We start from the raw sequence: 13961 nt of genomic DNA on the forward strand, positions 1-13961 counted from the left end.
TTACTAAAATTATTTTCAATGAACCCAAAATGACCTTCACAAAATGTTCATCATTTCTGGATTGAGTTAAACCCCCTGGAAAAAATGGTGCACTCTTTTCTAGGACATTCTGGATTCTTTGAATTAAATCATAAGTATTTGAATTTGGGCATTTAAATGGTATAAAATATTTTAAATGCCCAAATAATTCTGGAGTTAAGTGAGGGCTGTTAAGAATAATCCCAACAGAGCCTACAATTATTTTCAGGATTTTAGTAAGTGCCTAAGTATTTTTAATAAAGCCCTAAAGTTACAGAAAAAATAGAAAAATAAAACAAACAGGAAAAGAGAGAAAGAAAAAAGCTTGCCTGGCGCCCACCCAGCAGGCCCACCTGCCGGCCCAGCCCAGCCAACGCTCCAGCGAGCTGCTTGGCTTGGCCAGGCAGGCAAGCAGCTGCTCGACGGCCAGCACAGCATGCGTGCCACGCAGCTGCCCGCCGCCTCGCCGCTCCCCTCGTCGAGCTGTCGACGTGGGACGAAACCCCTCTCTCTCCCCAACCTCGCAGACATTTACTCTTCCCTCTGGCTCCTCTCTCTTGCCCTTCCCGACGATGCCCGATCCGTCACCGTCGCCGCCACTCGCCGCAGCCACTTCCAACGCTGTCCCCGCGTCCTCTCACCGTGTCCGGACGGTTCGCCGTCGTCGACTACGTCGACTAGCCAAGCCGCACGACGCCGGAGCCCCTGCATCGTCCCCGCCGTCGTCGTCTTCAACCTCGGGCCGCCGAGATCCCCGTCGCCGTTCCGACCGCACCGAGCCTTCCCCGAGCACGCTGACCTTCTCTGCGTCTTCCCAGTGAGCTACTGCTCCTCCCCCTTCTTTCCGCTTCGTCGCTAGAGCTCTGTAGTCGCCGTGCCTTTTCTGTCCGAACGCACCGCCGCCTGAGCTCGTCGCCGACGTAGCTCCGGCCGCTTAGTGGTCCCGCTGGCACGTCCAGCATGCTCACCGCATCACGTAGATGTTGTAGGTGCTAGCGCCATGCCGCCTAGGCCACTGCAGCCATGCGCACGAGCTGACCTGAGCTTCAGCCTCCGCCAAGCTCGTCGCCGGCGATGCTCCGACCACTCCCCGGCCAAGCCATCACCACGGCTGGATGCGGGCGAGCACCAGCTGCCCGTAGCTGCTCTCCGCACAGCAAATGATGCCCTGTGGGCAAATCCCGTAGCGCGCCGCCGCGTCTGGCCTCGCCGACGGCTAAACGCCGGCAGGCTTTGACCCGCTGACCGGCGAGTTGACCACGCCTGACCCGTGTGGGCCCAGGTTGACTCCCCCCTGAGCCTATGACAGGTGGGGCCGGCTTGTTAATTAGTTTAGGATTACTGTTAACTAATTTTAGTTAGTTTAGGTCACTGACATGTGGGCCCAGGCCCCACTGACAGTTAATTAGTACTAACTTAATTCTGTTAGTTAGCTGAGACACTGACAGACGGGGCCCACCAGTCAGGTTTGACTGGCCCTGGAGCCTTTGACTCGCTGACGTCACAGTGACGCAGTGCTGACGCAATTATTCATTTTCTGGATTTATTTTTATATAGGAAATTCCAAAAAATAGCCAAAACTTCTAAAAATCATAGAAAATCAACCATAGCTCCAAATCAAACAAATTATATATGAAAAATGATCAGAAAAATTCAATCTATCCATCTGTAATGGTTTCATGCATGACAAACCACCTTAACCTTGCTGTTTAGGTGAAACAAGCTAACACACTTATTATGCATAAGAACTTTAACTTCCATTTGAATCTTTGGTTCAAATGGACCCATTTCAACTTGTTTCACATTGCATTAGGCAGGACACATCATTTTGCCATGTCATAGCATGCATCATATTATTGCATATTGTCATGTGTTAACTATGTTCTGTGTGTCCTTCGTGGTAGGTTCTGCCTCTGAGGATATCTCCGAGTATCCAACCGAAGGGCAGTACCCTACTACCACTCCATCAGGCAAGCAGCCCCATTGATCATATCGATACAATCCCATGTTCTCGCCTCTGCTCTCATTTACTGCATTAAGACAACATCGTTTCAAACTGCTGTGTGCTACGGTAGTTGAACCCTTATCCTCTGCATGACCTGTCATTGCCATAGTAACTAGATGAAACCCACTAGCATGTGTAGGAGTTGATTGAGCCATGTTTGTGTTTCCTACCTTGCTAAGCCTGCTATGCTTAGAGTTGTGTCAGGTCTGGTTCATCTGGGTGATGGGCTAGAGTGAAATAATTATGTCGGTAATGTGAGGGATGTGTTGAACATGATTTGGTAAAGGTATCGATGAGAGGCCATGTAGGAGTACATGGTGGGTTGTTTCATTGAGTCCGTCCCTAAGAACTAAGATCTGTATGTGTGATTTAAGATTCGGTTACTACCATACATTGGGCCCGAAACCAATGGACCCTCTCGGCTTCTTAATCACCCTAGTACTCTGTCCAGGAGTTGCAATTAGTTTTTGGTGTTTGTAGGTTATGTGTTGGCGGCCGTGCGTAGCGCTGACCCTAGGGGTGGGCTATGTTGCAGTAGATACACCATGGCCGGGTATGCCGGGCGCCCGTTTGGCGTCTCGGGACCCTATTCACATCGTTCGGGGCCATATGTGGAAACCTCGGCCGGACTCCCTGTAGATGGAACCTGGATAGGTGATAAACCTGGACTAGAGACTTGAGTGTTTAGGTAGGCCGTGGCCGACACCCTCGTTGGGCTTCCGCTTGAAGGTTGCCGAGTACATGTCGTGTAAACGACGGTAAGTGGTGAGAGCGTGTATGAAGAAGTACACCCCTGCAGGGTTAACATCATCTATTTGAATAGCCGCATCCGCGGTAAAGGACTACTTGGTTGCCTATACAGTTCATAGACAAGTTAATGGATACTACTAAAAGACTCAAGATAAGTGTGAGTACCGAGGATGGACTTCTCGTAGGATGACGAGGGAGGATCCCCGGTGGAGTATTGTGTTGGTGATTAGTGGACTCGTGTGCGAAAACTATTTTACTAGTGGTGTCCCGTAGGATAGCTTAGCCAAGAGTCAAAGCTGGCTTGCTGCAATAACTCCACCACCTTCTTGAGAATGAGCATGTATAGTAGGTTCTGATGTAAGACTTGTTGAGTACCTTTGTACTCATGTTTGCTTAATTACTGTTTTGAGACGACAACACCGCCCCCTCCGATGGGTTTTATGTAGATCTCGATGTAGATGAGTGACTTGTCACCCGGGTGGTGATCCTGACCATGGAGGGCCCTATGTAGATAGACAGGCTTCGAGAAGCCTTCTTGCTTTCTAGTGTCTGTACTCAGACTATTTGCTTCTGCATGTGCTTGTATGCTTGTATGACTTGAGTGTCGGGTCATGTGACCCCTACTTGTATAAACATGTTATGTATGGCTCTTTGGATCCTTTAAATAAAGTACTTGAGTTGTAGAGTTTTGTTGTGATGCCATGTTGTATTTGCACATATCGAGCATATTGTGTGTATGATTGAAATGCTTGGTATGTGTGGGATCCGACAATCTAGTTGTTTATCCTTGGCAGCCTCTCTTATGAGGAAATGTAGTCTAGTGTTCCTCGAGCCATAGTAGTCCGCTACAGCCCGGTTCACCGGAGTGCTGCTAGCCCATCAGTACTGCTCAGGACACTTGACTGGCCGGCATGTGTTTCACTTCGTTCCTATGTCTGTCCCTTCGGGGAAATGTCACGCGGTGACTTCCGGAGTCCTGCCTAGCCTGCTACAGCCCGGGTTCCCCGGAGTCCTGTTAGCCCAGTGCTACAGCCCGGATTCACATGCTGATGACCGACATGCTCGATGTGATTCATGTATGCCTGTTCCCATAGGTCTGTACCGCTTTGGGTTCACGACTAGCCATGTCGGCCCGGGTTCTCTGTCATATGGATGCTAGCGACACTATCATATACGTGAGCCAAAAGGCGCAAACGGTCCCGGGCCATGGTAAGGTGACACCCGTGGGGATACCGTGCGTGAGGCCGCAATGTGATATGAGGTGTTACCGGCTAGATCGATGTGACTTGGTGTCGGTGTCAAAACCGGCGGATCTCGGGTAGGGGGTCCCGAACTGTGCGTCTAGGCCGGATGGTAATAGGAGGCGAGGGACACGAAGTATTACCCATGTTCGGGCCCTCCCGATGGAGGTAAAACCCTACGTCCTGCTTGATTAATATTGATGATATGGGTAGTACAAGAGTAGATCTACCACGAGATCAGAGAGGCTAAACCCTAGAAGCTAGCCTATGGTATGATTGTTGATGTGTATGTTGTCCTACGGACTAAAACTCCCCTGTTTATATAGACACCGGAGAGGGTTAGGGTTACATAGAGTCGGTTACAATAGTAGGAGATCTGAAGATCCGTATCGCCAAGCTTGCCTTCCACGCCAAGGAAAGTCCCTTCCGGACACGGGACGGAGTCTTGAATCTTGCATCTTCATAGTCCAGGAGTCCGGCTGAAGGTATAGTTCGGCTATCCGAATGCCCCCTAATCCAGGACTCCCTCAGTAGCCCCTGAACCAGGCTTCAATGAGGACGGGTCCGGCGCGCAGTTTGTCTTCGGCATTGCAAGGCAGGTTGCTCCTCCAAGTACTTCATAGAAGATTTTGAACACAAAGATAGTGTCCGGCTCTGCAAAATAAGTTTCCACATATTGCCATAGAGAGAATAATATTTACACAAATCTAATCTGTTGACGTATTCCGTAGCGTGACACACCACGGCCAAGCCTTTATCCGAGTCGTTTCAGTATCCCACCTCAACGCATTATGCGAGGCGGTTTCCTTGGCATGTCTTGTCAAAGCAGAGATTGTGTCCCCTTATTCCGAGATTCTCATCAATACGGGCGTGGGTAACCCAACCGCTTCTAGGACTCCTAGATCATAGGCAAGTCCAAATGGACACGGAGAGGACGCTCGATATCCACCCTCTTTATAAAGGGACGAGGCCTTTTATTTTTCCCTCCCGTGCTCAATCGAATCCTTCCCCCACCTCAAGCTCAAACGCCCAAAGTTCAGGTCAGGTGCTCCGAACCTTTAGTCATGTCTGGATCTAGCCTTCAACGCCGATGGGTGCCTTCTTCCGTCGGAAGAAGACGTCGAAAAGTTGAGGGAGGCCAGATATCTGACCGTCGAGATTCTGCATCGGATGCCTCCTCGGGGGCAGGCCGTCCCCTCCCCCGAACCCAACGAGAGCGTCGTGTTCGTCTCCCACTTCCTCCAAGGTCTAGGCCTTGCATTGGATCCTTTTGTCAGGGGCTTGATGTTTTACTATGGGCTAGATTTCCATGATCTAGCTCCGGACTCCTTTCTTCATATCATGACGTTTATTGTTGTGTGTGAGGCCTTCCTCCGGGTTACCCCTCACTTTGGCCTATGGCTCAAGACTTTTGAAGTAAAGCCGAAGATGATCGAGGGGCAACATGCGGCGTGTGGAGGTGCCTCAATACGCAAGATGACGGGAGCTGCGTGGCCCAAAGGTTCCATTCCAGAGGTGTCTGAATTGTGGCAACAGGAGTGGTTCTACATCACGGCTCCTAGAAGTGCCAAGTGGGCGGCCGCCCCCGTTTTCCGCCCGTGCCCTCCTCCACAACTGATGTCATGGATTAGCAGAGGATTGAGCTGGTGTCCGGCCAAGGACGTGCCTATACTGCAAAGCCGCATTCAAGATCTCTTTAATGGAGATTTCAGTTTGGTCGCGGTAACACAAGTTATGCTGGTTCGTCAAGTCCAGCCTTGCAAACGCCGGCCTCTTCGCTTGTGGGAGTTCAATCCCGAGGGACCGCGTGCCATTCAAAATTTCCTCGGCCTGACGCACGAGGAGATGTACAAGTCGTTCTTCGGACCTCAAGTGGAGTGTCCGGAAATCACCGAGGACGTGGGCCTGAGTAGCAACCGCGCCGCCGAGCAGGTAAGGCGTCTTACGACCGAGCGTACTACCTCTCTTTTGATGCTAAGTTATTTCTGAGAGTTTGCTTTTTGACCAGGACTGGCTAATGAAGGGGAAGTTGATTCGGTGCTCGGCCCCCCTCCCTGAGGGTTTGGAAAATCCGATATTGGAAAAGATGCTCCAGACCGCACCTTGCCTGGAGCCCTTGCAGGAAAATGCGGGCGGTCGCGGGCCCCCAACGCTGTCCGCTCTAGCCGTGGTAGCGAGCGTCTCCATGAAGGAAGATGATTAGAAGAGGAAAAGGATTGCGTCTGGGGATTCGGAAGCCAAATCTTCCAAACGGGAGAAGAAGTCTCCGACAGAGGGTCCTACCCCGGGGGTGCGGTTGCCGCACAAAGTCCGCGGGGGGATCAATTCTCCCACGAGTCGTAAGTGACCCAAAATAACTTGATAGTACAGATATGTCGTCTTTTCTTCTGAGAAGGTAACCACTGCATGTATCTTTGCAGTTCGGGCCTTAGCCCCTCTCAAATGAGCTCGTCTTCGGGGGATCTTCTTCCAGAGATGATGGAGAGCGAAACGCCTCCTCCGGACTCCTCCGCTCCGGAAGCGGGCGACCCTGAAGTGTCGTCGCGGAGGGCCTCTCCGAGTCCAGCGAGGCCAGAAGATAATCCCATCGACCCCCGAAGTTCCCAGTGTCTGGCTCCCGAAGAGAGCAGACAAACGAGTCCGGCACCGTCTAGTGTGCGGTCGGATGTTCTGAGGGAGTTGGTGGGGCGAGCGGCCATCTCAGATGAACACTGTGTGCTGATGAATACGGTGATGGAGAGAACCTCGTCCGCTGAAAGCGGATTGCATAAAGCTTTTATGAGTCTACTGACAGGTTTTGAGGTACGTAAAATAATGTATGATAGTCCTGCACATGCTAAGTGTGCCCTGTGTAGATAATAGCCCCTGAGACTCTGGTTGTCGTTGAGAACGACGACGGTCAGAGGATCATAATCCCAGGTAGTAACCATACTGCTTTTCTGAGCAGGTGATGGAAGCTCCGGTGGCTAGCCGGACTAGCGAGTTTGCCCATTTAAAACGGCAGTTGGATGCGGCAGATGCCGACATCGAGCTTGTTAACAAAAGGCTTGACGAGGCGCGGGGTAGGTGTTATTATCTGGTAAATGCCGCATAGTAAGAGCAGCATGAAGCCAGTATATTTAACATGTTATTACTGCAGATGGAGCTGCCACTGTTGAAGCCTTGCGGGCGGAACTTGCCCGAGCCAAGGAACAAGCGAGATTGGGTAATGCGGCTGCTTTGAAGGCGGCCGAAGAGTTGTGAGCCGAGAAGGCCGCGCATGGCGAGAGCCGGGATAAGATGGCCAATATGGCCGTAGAATTGAAAGCCGCCGTCGACCGTTGCCGAGCTCTTGAAAAGGAAAACCAGGCGAAGGCATCGGACCTTGAGAAGGCTGCTGCAACGGGAAAAGACCTCCGCTCTGCTATGAGGACAAAGAAGGAGGAGCTGCAGGAAGCCAGGGATATTGTAGCTGGGAAATCCTTTATGCTACAGAGGAAGTTCGGAGATCCATGGTATGCCCCTCTGGATCGGCTGTGGAGTTCGAAGGATGCGTATATGGATTTGGCAGCGAGCGCTGCTGATGCAGCCAAGTACTTCAAGGGTCAGACGGACCGTGAAGTGGACCAGCTGTTTTGGACACAATTCCATTCTCCCGAGCGTCCACTTTCATTGTCTGACCAACTAGCCGAATGGGCCGAACTAAATAGGTTGTCCAGACTCGCCATGAGGTCTGTTGTGGATCAGCTATGGCCGGAAAGGCTAAAACCGAACAACTATTTTGGCTTGGTGCAGTAGTTCCTTGACGTGGTGCCGCGCATTAATGCGATGAAGAGGTCGGCGTGTATAGAAGGCGCACGAATGGCCTTTGCCCGTGCTAAAGCATACTGGGCGGAGATGGATGCTACCACTGTTGCAGCGCAGGATTCGGCCATAGGTCGAAGGGCTGCTGAGCACTACTTTGAGAAAGTTCTTGAGGGTGCTCGTTTGATAGAGACCCAGTGCTCAAAAAAATATTATGTTTGAGTGACATGTAATCTCATTGTAAGCGAAATGCTTTTATAAATTTTCATAAGGCTACTTTTATACTTTTGCCTAAAAGTAATGTGATGCCTCCTGGGCGGCCGTTTATGTATACATGTGTATAACCTGAAAGATTGCAGTCGTCGGCTTCAACCCCAACGCATATAATGCGGAGGTGTTCGCAGAAACATGCGTTCACACTTAACCCAACGTCTTGGTCCTATTAAGGAGGTGATAGCGGAGCGAGCGAGGCAACCGGACTATAATGCTTTAACACTTTCACTTAGCCATAGGAGTTTGACAGTGGGGCTACTAGATAGCCCCTGGTGGCTCCACACTCTCGCGATCCCAGGGTGCGTATATGCCTGGCCGGAAAGCGGCCCTTCATTAAGGCGGAGGAATTCTAACATTCCCATGGGTCATTGAGTGGTTGACCAGTCTCGCGCTAGATCATGACAGTCAGTTTTCGGCTTTCTCTACTGAGGTGCTCGTCCGGATGAACCAGGGCACAATCGCAGTAGTTCTCCTGGTGCTACCTTAGCCGGTAAGGCGGAACGTAAGGCACCAAAACACAGGAGCCGGGCAAACCCAACATTTGACCAAAGACAATGATTCGGAGCTGATGCATATAGGGACAAACTCGTGACGCCGAACACTCCCTAAGGTATTCGGTCTTTGTGGTATAAACCGGGCCTAAATAATGGCCTTCGTAAGAAGCCCCTTATGTCCATGTACGTGCATTGGTCTGGCGTGGCCACATGCCAAGACGTCAGCATCCTTCTCAACGGTGGATATGTATCAACAAGAGACAGTAAACAAGGTTTACGCAGGGTCTTAATCTAAAAAGAATCCTGGGAGCGGGTCCCTGCTGCACGTCTGCGCCTGTGTCTCCGTTGTGCCATATCCTGGACGGGCGTGGCATGATGATCGTCTGTAAAAGAGAGGAATTTAGGTGAAAAAGGTTGTCGTGCAAAAAGGATAATTAAAGAAACTATGCATAATTAAAATGAGGAGGAATGGCCACATGTCTGCGCGCGTTGAGCCCCTTGTAAATAGGGGTGTGACCATTTATTCGGTATAAGTAGCGGCGCCGGACTCGATTAGTTGTGTCTGAGGTCTTGACGACCTATGGGGTGCTTTGGCTAGTCTGGGCGCCTTTAGTGTGTGGCTGCCAAGGCAGCCTCACTCTCTTCGGCGCGCAGAGATCGCTTGATATTTCCGTGCACTGAAATGATGCCGCGTGGACCGAGCATCTTGAGTGTGAGGGAGGCGTAGTGTGGTATTGCATTAAAGCGAGCGAAAGCTTCGCGCCCGAGCAGTGCTTGATAGCCACTTTAAAACGGAGCGATGTGGAAGGTTAAATGCTCGCTACGGAAGTTATCGGGGGAGCCGAATATAACTTGTAGTAGGAGGGAGCCCGTACAACGAGCCCCTGGGCCTAGCGTTACTCCTTTGAAGGTAGTATTGCTATGGCGAATTTGTGTTGGGTCTAACCCCATCCCGCGGATTGTATCCTGGTATATTAGGTTTAGGCTGCTGCCGCCGTCCATCAAGACTCATGTGAAGTGATATCCGCCAATTACTGGGTCTAATACCAAGGCAGCCCATCCTGCGTGTCGGATACTTGCTGAGTAATCGCGATGGTCGAAAATGATTGGTTGAGACGACCATTGGTAGGACTTCGCAGTGACAGGCACTTGGGTATATTTTCCTGGGGGTGCCGCATTGTTTTTTTCCTTGATCATGTGTAGTACGTTTACTGTTTTGACTTCTGGTGGGAATTTCTTTTGTTCCCCAGTGTCTTGCTTGGGAGGCTCGTCCTCATCTTCACTTGGTGTATCCTCCCCCCTGTGTACGGCGTTGAGCTTGCCGGACTTCTTGAAGACCCAACATTCTCTGTGGGTATGATTAGCGGGCTTGCTAGGGGTACTATGTATCTGACATACCTGGTCCAGAATTTCGTTGAGGCTGGACGGTTCATCCCTGGTGCCTTTAGTGGGCGGCTTTTGACCTGGCCGGGAGCTTTTGAATCCGGCATTTACTGCCATGCCCTTCGTGTTGTCTTCTTTATTCCGGCGTTTGCTATTGCTGTTGCGCCGTGATTTCCCGTTTCCATCTCTAACTTCAGATGTACTGGGGTCACTGGTGCTGCATCTGGCTAGCCAGCTATCTTCACCCGCGCAAAAGTGGGTTATGAGGTTTGTTAATGCGGCCATCGTTCTCGGCTTATTTTGGCCGACGTGTTTGGCCAGCCATTCATCACGGACGCTATGCTTGAAAGCTGCCAAGGCTTCGGCATCCGGACAGTCGACAATCTGGTTCTTTTTAGTGAGAAACCTGGTCCAAAGCTTTCGGGATGACTCTCCGGGCTGTTGAGTTATATGACTCAAATCGTACGCATCCGGAGGTCAGACATAAGTTCCTTGAAAATTTGCCTGAAAGGCGTCTTCGAGCTCTTCCCAACTTCCAATGGATCTTTCGGGGAGGCCTTTGAGCCAGTGACGAGCTGGCCCTTTGAGCTTGAGGGGTAAGTATTTGATGGCATGGAGATCATCTCCTCGGGCCATGTGGATATGAAGGAGATAATCCTCGATCCATACCGCAGGGTCTGTTGTGCCATCATATGATTCGATGTTTACGGGTTTGAAACCCTCGGGGATTTGATGATCCATTATTTCATCTATAAAGCACAGTGGGTGTGCGGCGCCTCTGTACTGGGCGATATCATGATGTAGCTCCAATGAGTTTTGTCTGTTGTGTTCGGCCCTGCCGAATTTGTGGCCGGTGTGATGGTTACCGTCTCGAGCCGTGGGGTGCCCATGTGATCCGTAGATCGATCGTGTTTTCCTTGCCTTGTCCTCCAACATGTCTCGTAAGTCCGGCGCATATTCCCGTGCCTTGGTACGGGGTGCGGCTTGAGTGGAGGGCCGGGAGGCCTCTCTGTCGCGGCCACGAGGTGGCCGTTCGGCCGCATCAAGTGCTTCCTCCTCTAATTGGGGTAGCAACCTGCGCTTTGGGTAACTCTTGGACGGGCATTCGAGTTTATGCTCTTCGGCCGCAAGGACTTCGGTCCATCTGTCAACCAGCAAATCTTGATCAGCTCGGAGCTGTTGCTACTTTTTCTTGAGGCTTCTTACCGTGGCCATAAGCCTGCGTTGGAAACGCTTTTGCTCAACGGGATCCTCTGGCACGACAAATTCATTGTCGTCGAGGCTTACCTCGTCTTCGAAGGGAGGCATATAATTATCGTCCTCGACCTCTCTATCAGCCGCTCTGTCATGAGGGCTGGTTTCTCCATCCTCCTGTGCTAAACCTTGCTGGAGGGGGTTTTCTTGGGCACTCTTCGGAGTATTATCATCTCCCGTGCTGGAATCTCCGTTTTTGTGTTGGCGGGATTTTGAGCGGCGCCGCTGACGCCGGCGCTTGGGCTGTTTCTTGGAGGGGTCATCCTCCGTTGTTCCATCGCCCTCTCCCTCTTTGGGGTGTCCACCATGTATATGTCATATGACGAGGTGGCTTTCCAGGGCCTAGTAGGCGCTGGTTCTTCATCATCTCCTTCATCGGTGTCCATACCATCGGTGTCTTTGGAGTCGAAGTCGAGCATGTCGGTTAAGTCATCGACAGTGTCTACAAAGTGGGTGGTGGGTGGGTTTTGAATTTCTTCATCGTCCGTACCCCAAACTTGCTGACCGTAGTCCGGCCAGGGCTCTCCTAATAAAGAGAGAGACTTCAGTGACTTCAGGATATCGCCGAAAGGCGAGTGCTGAAAGACGTCCGCGGCCATGAACTCCATGATCGGTGCCCAATCGGATTCGATCGGTAGGGGCGCGGAGGGTTCAGAGTTCGGAGAAGAATCTAGCTCCATGGAGTCACGAGTCTCGCAGAGTACGGGGCTGGTGTTCGGCCCAACCACCGTTGGGATCACAGCCCCCGAGGTGGCGTCCAACTGCCCATCCTCGATCGGCGCGGTTGGCTCCGAACTAAGGGTCGGAGCCGATGCGGGTGCGGCCTCCAGGGCACTGTTCGGCGGCAGAGCTAGATCATGCTCGTCATGACAGTGCGGTGCGCTTGGCGGTGGTTCGAGTCCGTCGAAGATCAAGTCCCCGCGGATGTCAGCCGTGTAGTTCAAATTTCCGAATCTGACCTGACGGCCAGGGGCGTAGCTTTCGATCTGCTCTAGATGGCCAAGTGAATTGGCCCGCAGTGCGAAGCCGCCAAAGACGAAGATCTGTCCAGGGAGGAAGGTCTCACCCTGGACTGCGTCGCCATTGATGATCGTAGGAGCCATCGGGCCTGATGGCGACGGCACGGAGGAACTCTCAATGAAAGCACCAATGTCGGTGTCAAAACCGGTGGATCTCGGGTAGGGGGTCCCGAACTGTGCGTCTAGGCCGGATGTTAATAGGAGGCGAGGGACACGAAGTTTTACCCAGGTTCGGGCCCTCTCAATGGAGGTAAAACCCTACGTCCTACTTGCTTAATATTGATGATATGGGTAGTACAAGAGTAGATCTACCGCGAGATCAGAAAGGCTAAACCCTAGAAGCTAGCCTATGGTATGATTGTTGATGTGTATGTTGTCCTACAGACTAAAACTCCCCGGTTTATATAGACACCGGAGAGGGATAGGGTTACATAGAGTCGGTTACAATAGTAGGAGATCTGAACATCCGTATCTCCAAGCTTGCCTTCCACGCCAAGGAAAGTCCCTTCCGGACACGGGACGGAGTCTTCAACCTTGCATCTTCATAGTCCAGGAGTCCGGCTGAAGGTATAGTTCGGCTATCCGAACACCCCCTAATCCAGGACTCCCTCACTTGGAATCAGGGTCCTGACAGCGTTGGCATCAGAGCCAGACTGCCTGTAGGTTCATTGAGCCAAACTGGTCGATGTCAAGTCTAGAAATGCTTTAGTTATATGTAGGGGAATTGATTGTGGGAGGGAACGTAAGGCTCTTTTACTCCTTTACCTTATGCCCTCTGATCTGAGTCATTCTCTTCTCATTCAACGTGGGTTAAGGACTAGGCTCTCTTCTTCTATCAGGTTCACGTGTTACTAATCCGTAGTAGCTTATAGGATTGTTGTTACAAGCCTCAGTACAGTTTCTACTACTTTTAGTATGTTGCCAGTTGAATAAGAACCTTGGTATGATGTTGTTGAGTAGTATTGCAAACTGTTGTGGATGTCTCAAATCTTTTTCTGAGCATTTACAGCCGTTATGATGTCCGATTTCCCCTAGAAAATTCTAATGCCTTTGCATTATTCTGTGCTTTCGGATGGCCACCCGTTCGCAGAACCAAGTGGTTCGTCTGACCCAGTGCCTTGATGTGCCCGGCCACACGGCCATGTTGGTTTGAGTGATGGTTGAGTCGGGCTATCGGTGGTATCCAGAATATACCGTCGAGGAGCAGTTCAGAGACTTCAACCAGAGCCAGTACCTCTGTATCGTCAGGATATATCCCTCTTATCCTAGAGCCACTGAGCCCCTTCACTGTTCCTATGGACTTGGGGTCACTATTGAGATGTCGGTGCAGGATGCAGCCTATTCAACGATGACTATCATTCGAGCCAGGACTGCCTTGCTACAGAACACCGATTTCCGATACATGCCAACCTCACTTCCCGGAGCACAGGGGTACTATCAGGCCTTGTACTATGACTCTACACATGAGGAGTCACTACTCCGCACCACTGCCGAGATGCTCGAGGATAAGGACCATGAAAATCGGGCCTTGCGTATGGAGCTTTTCCACACTCGTTCTGATCATTGGGCCACTTTGCCTCGGTTTGCACCTGCGGTGCAGGCAGGATACATGGACATGAGGGATCTGTACCCTGTACGGTCTGGATTGCCAGATTGTATGGAGTGGCGCGATGTAGGAGGCATCACCCCTCCTCGTGGTCCCCGCCTGCCACCACCTGTGGGACCAAGGCCACATCCGAGT

Source organism: Triticum urartu, chromosome 5A (genome assembly GCF_056163025.1).
Source record: "Triticum urartu cultivar PI428250 chromosome 5A, HENAU_Tu73, whole genome shotgun sequence".
Classification (NCBI taxonomy): Eukaryota; Viridiplantae; Streptophyta; class Magnoliopsida; order Poales; family Poaceae; genus Triticum; species Triticum urartu.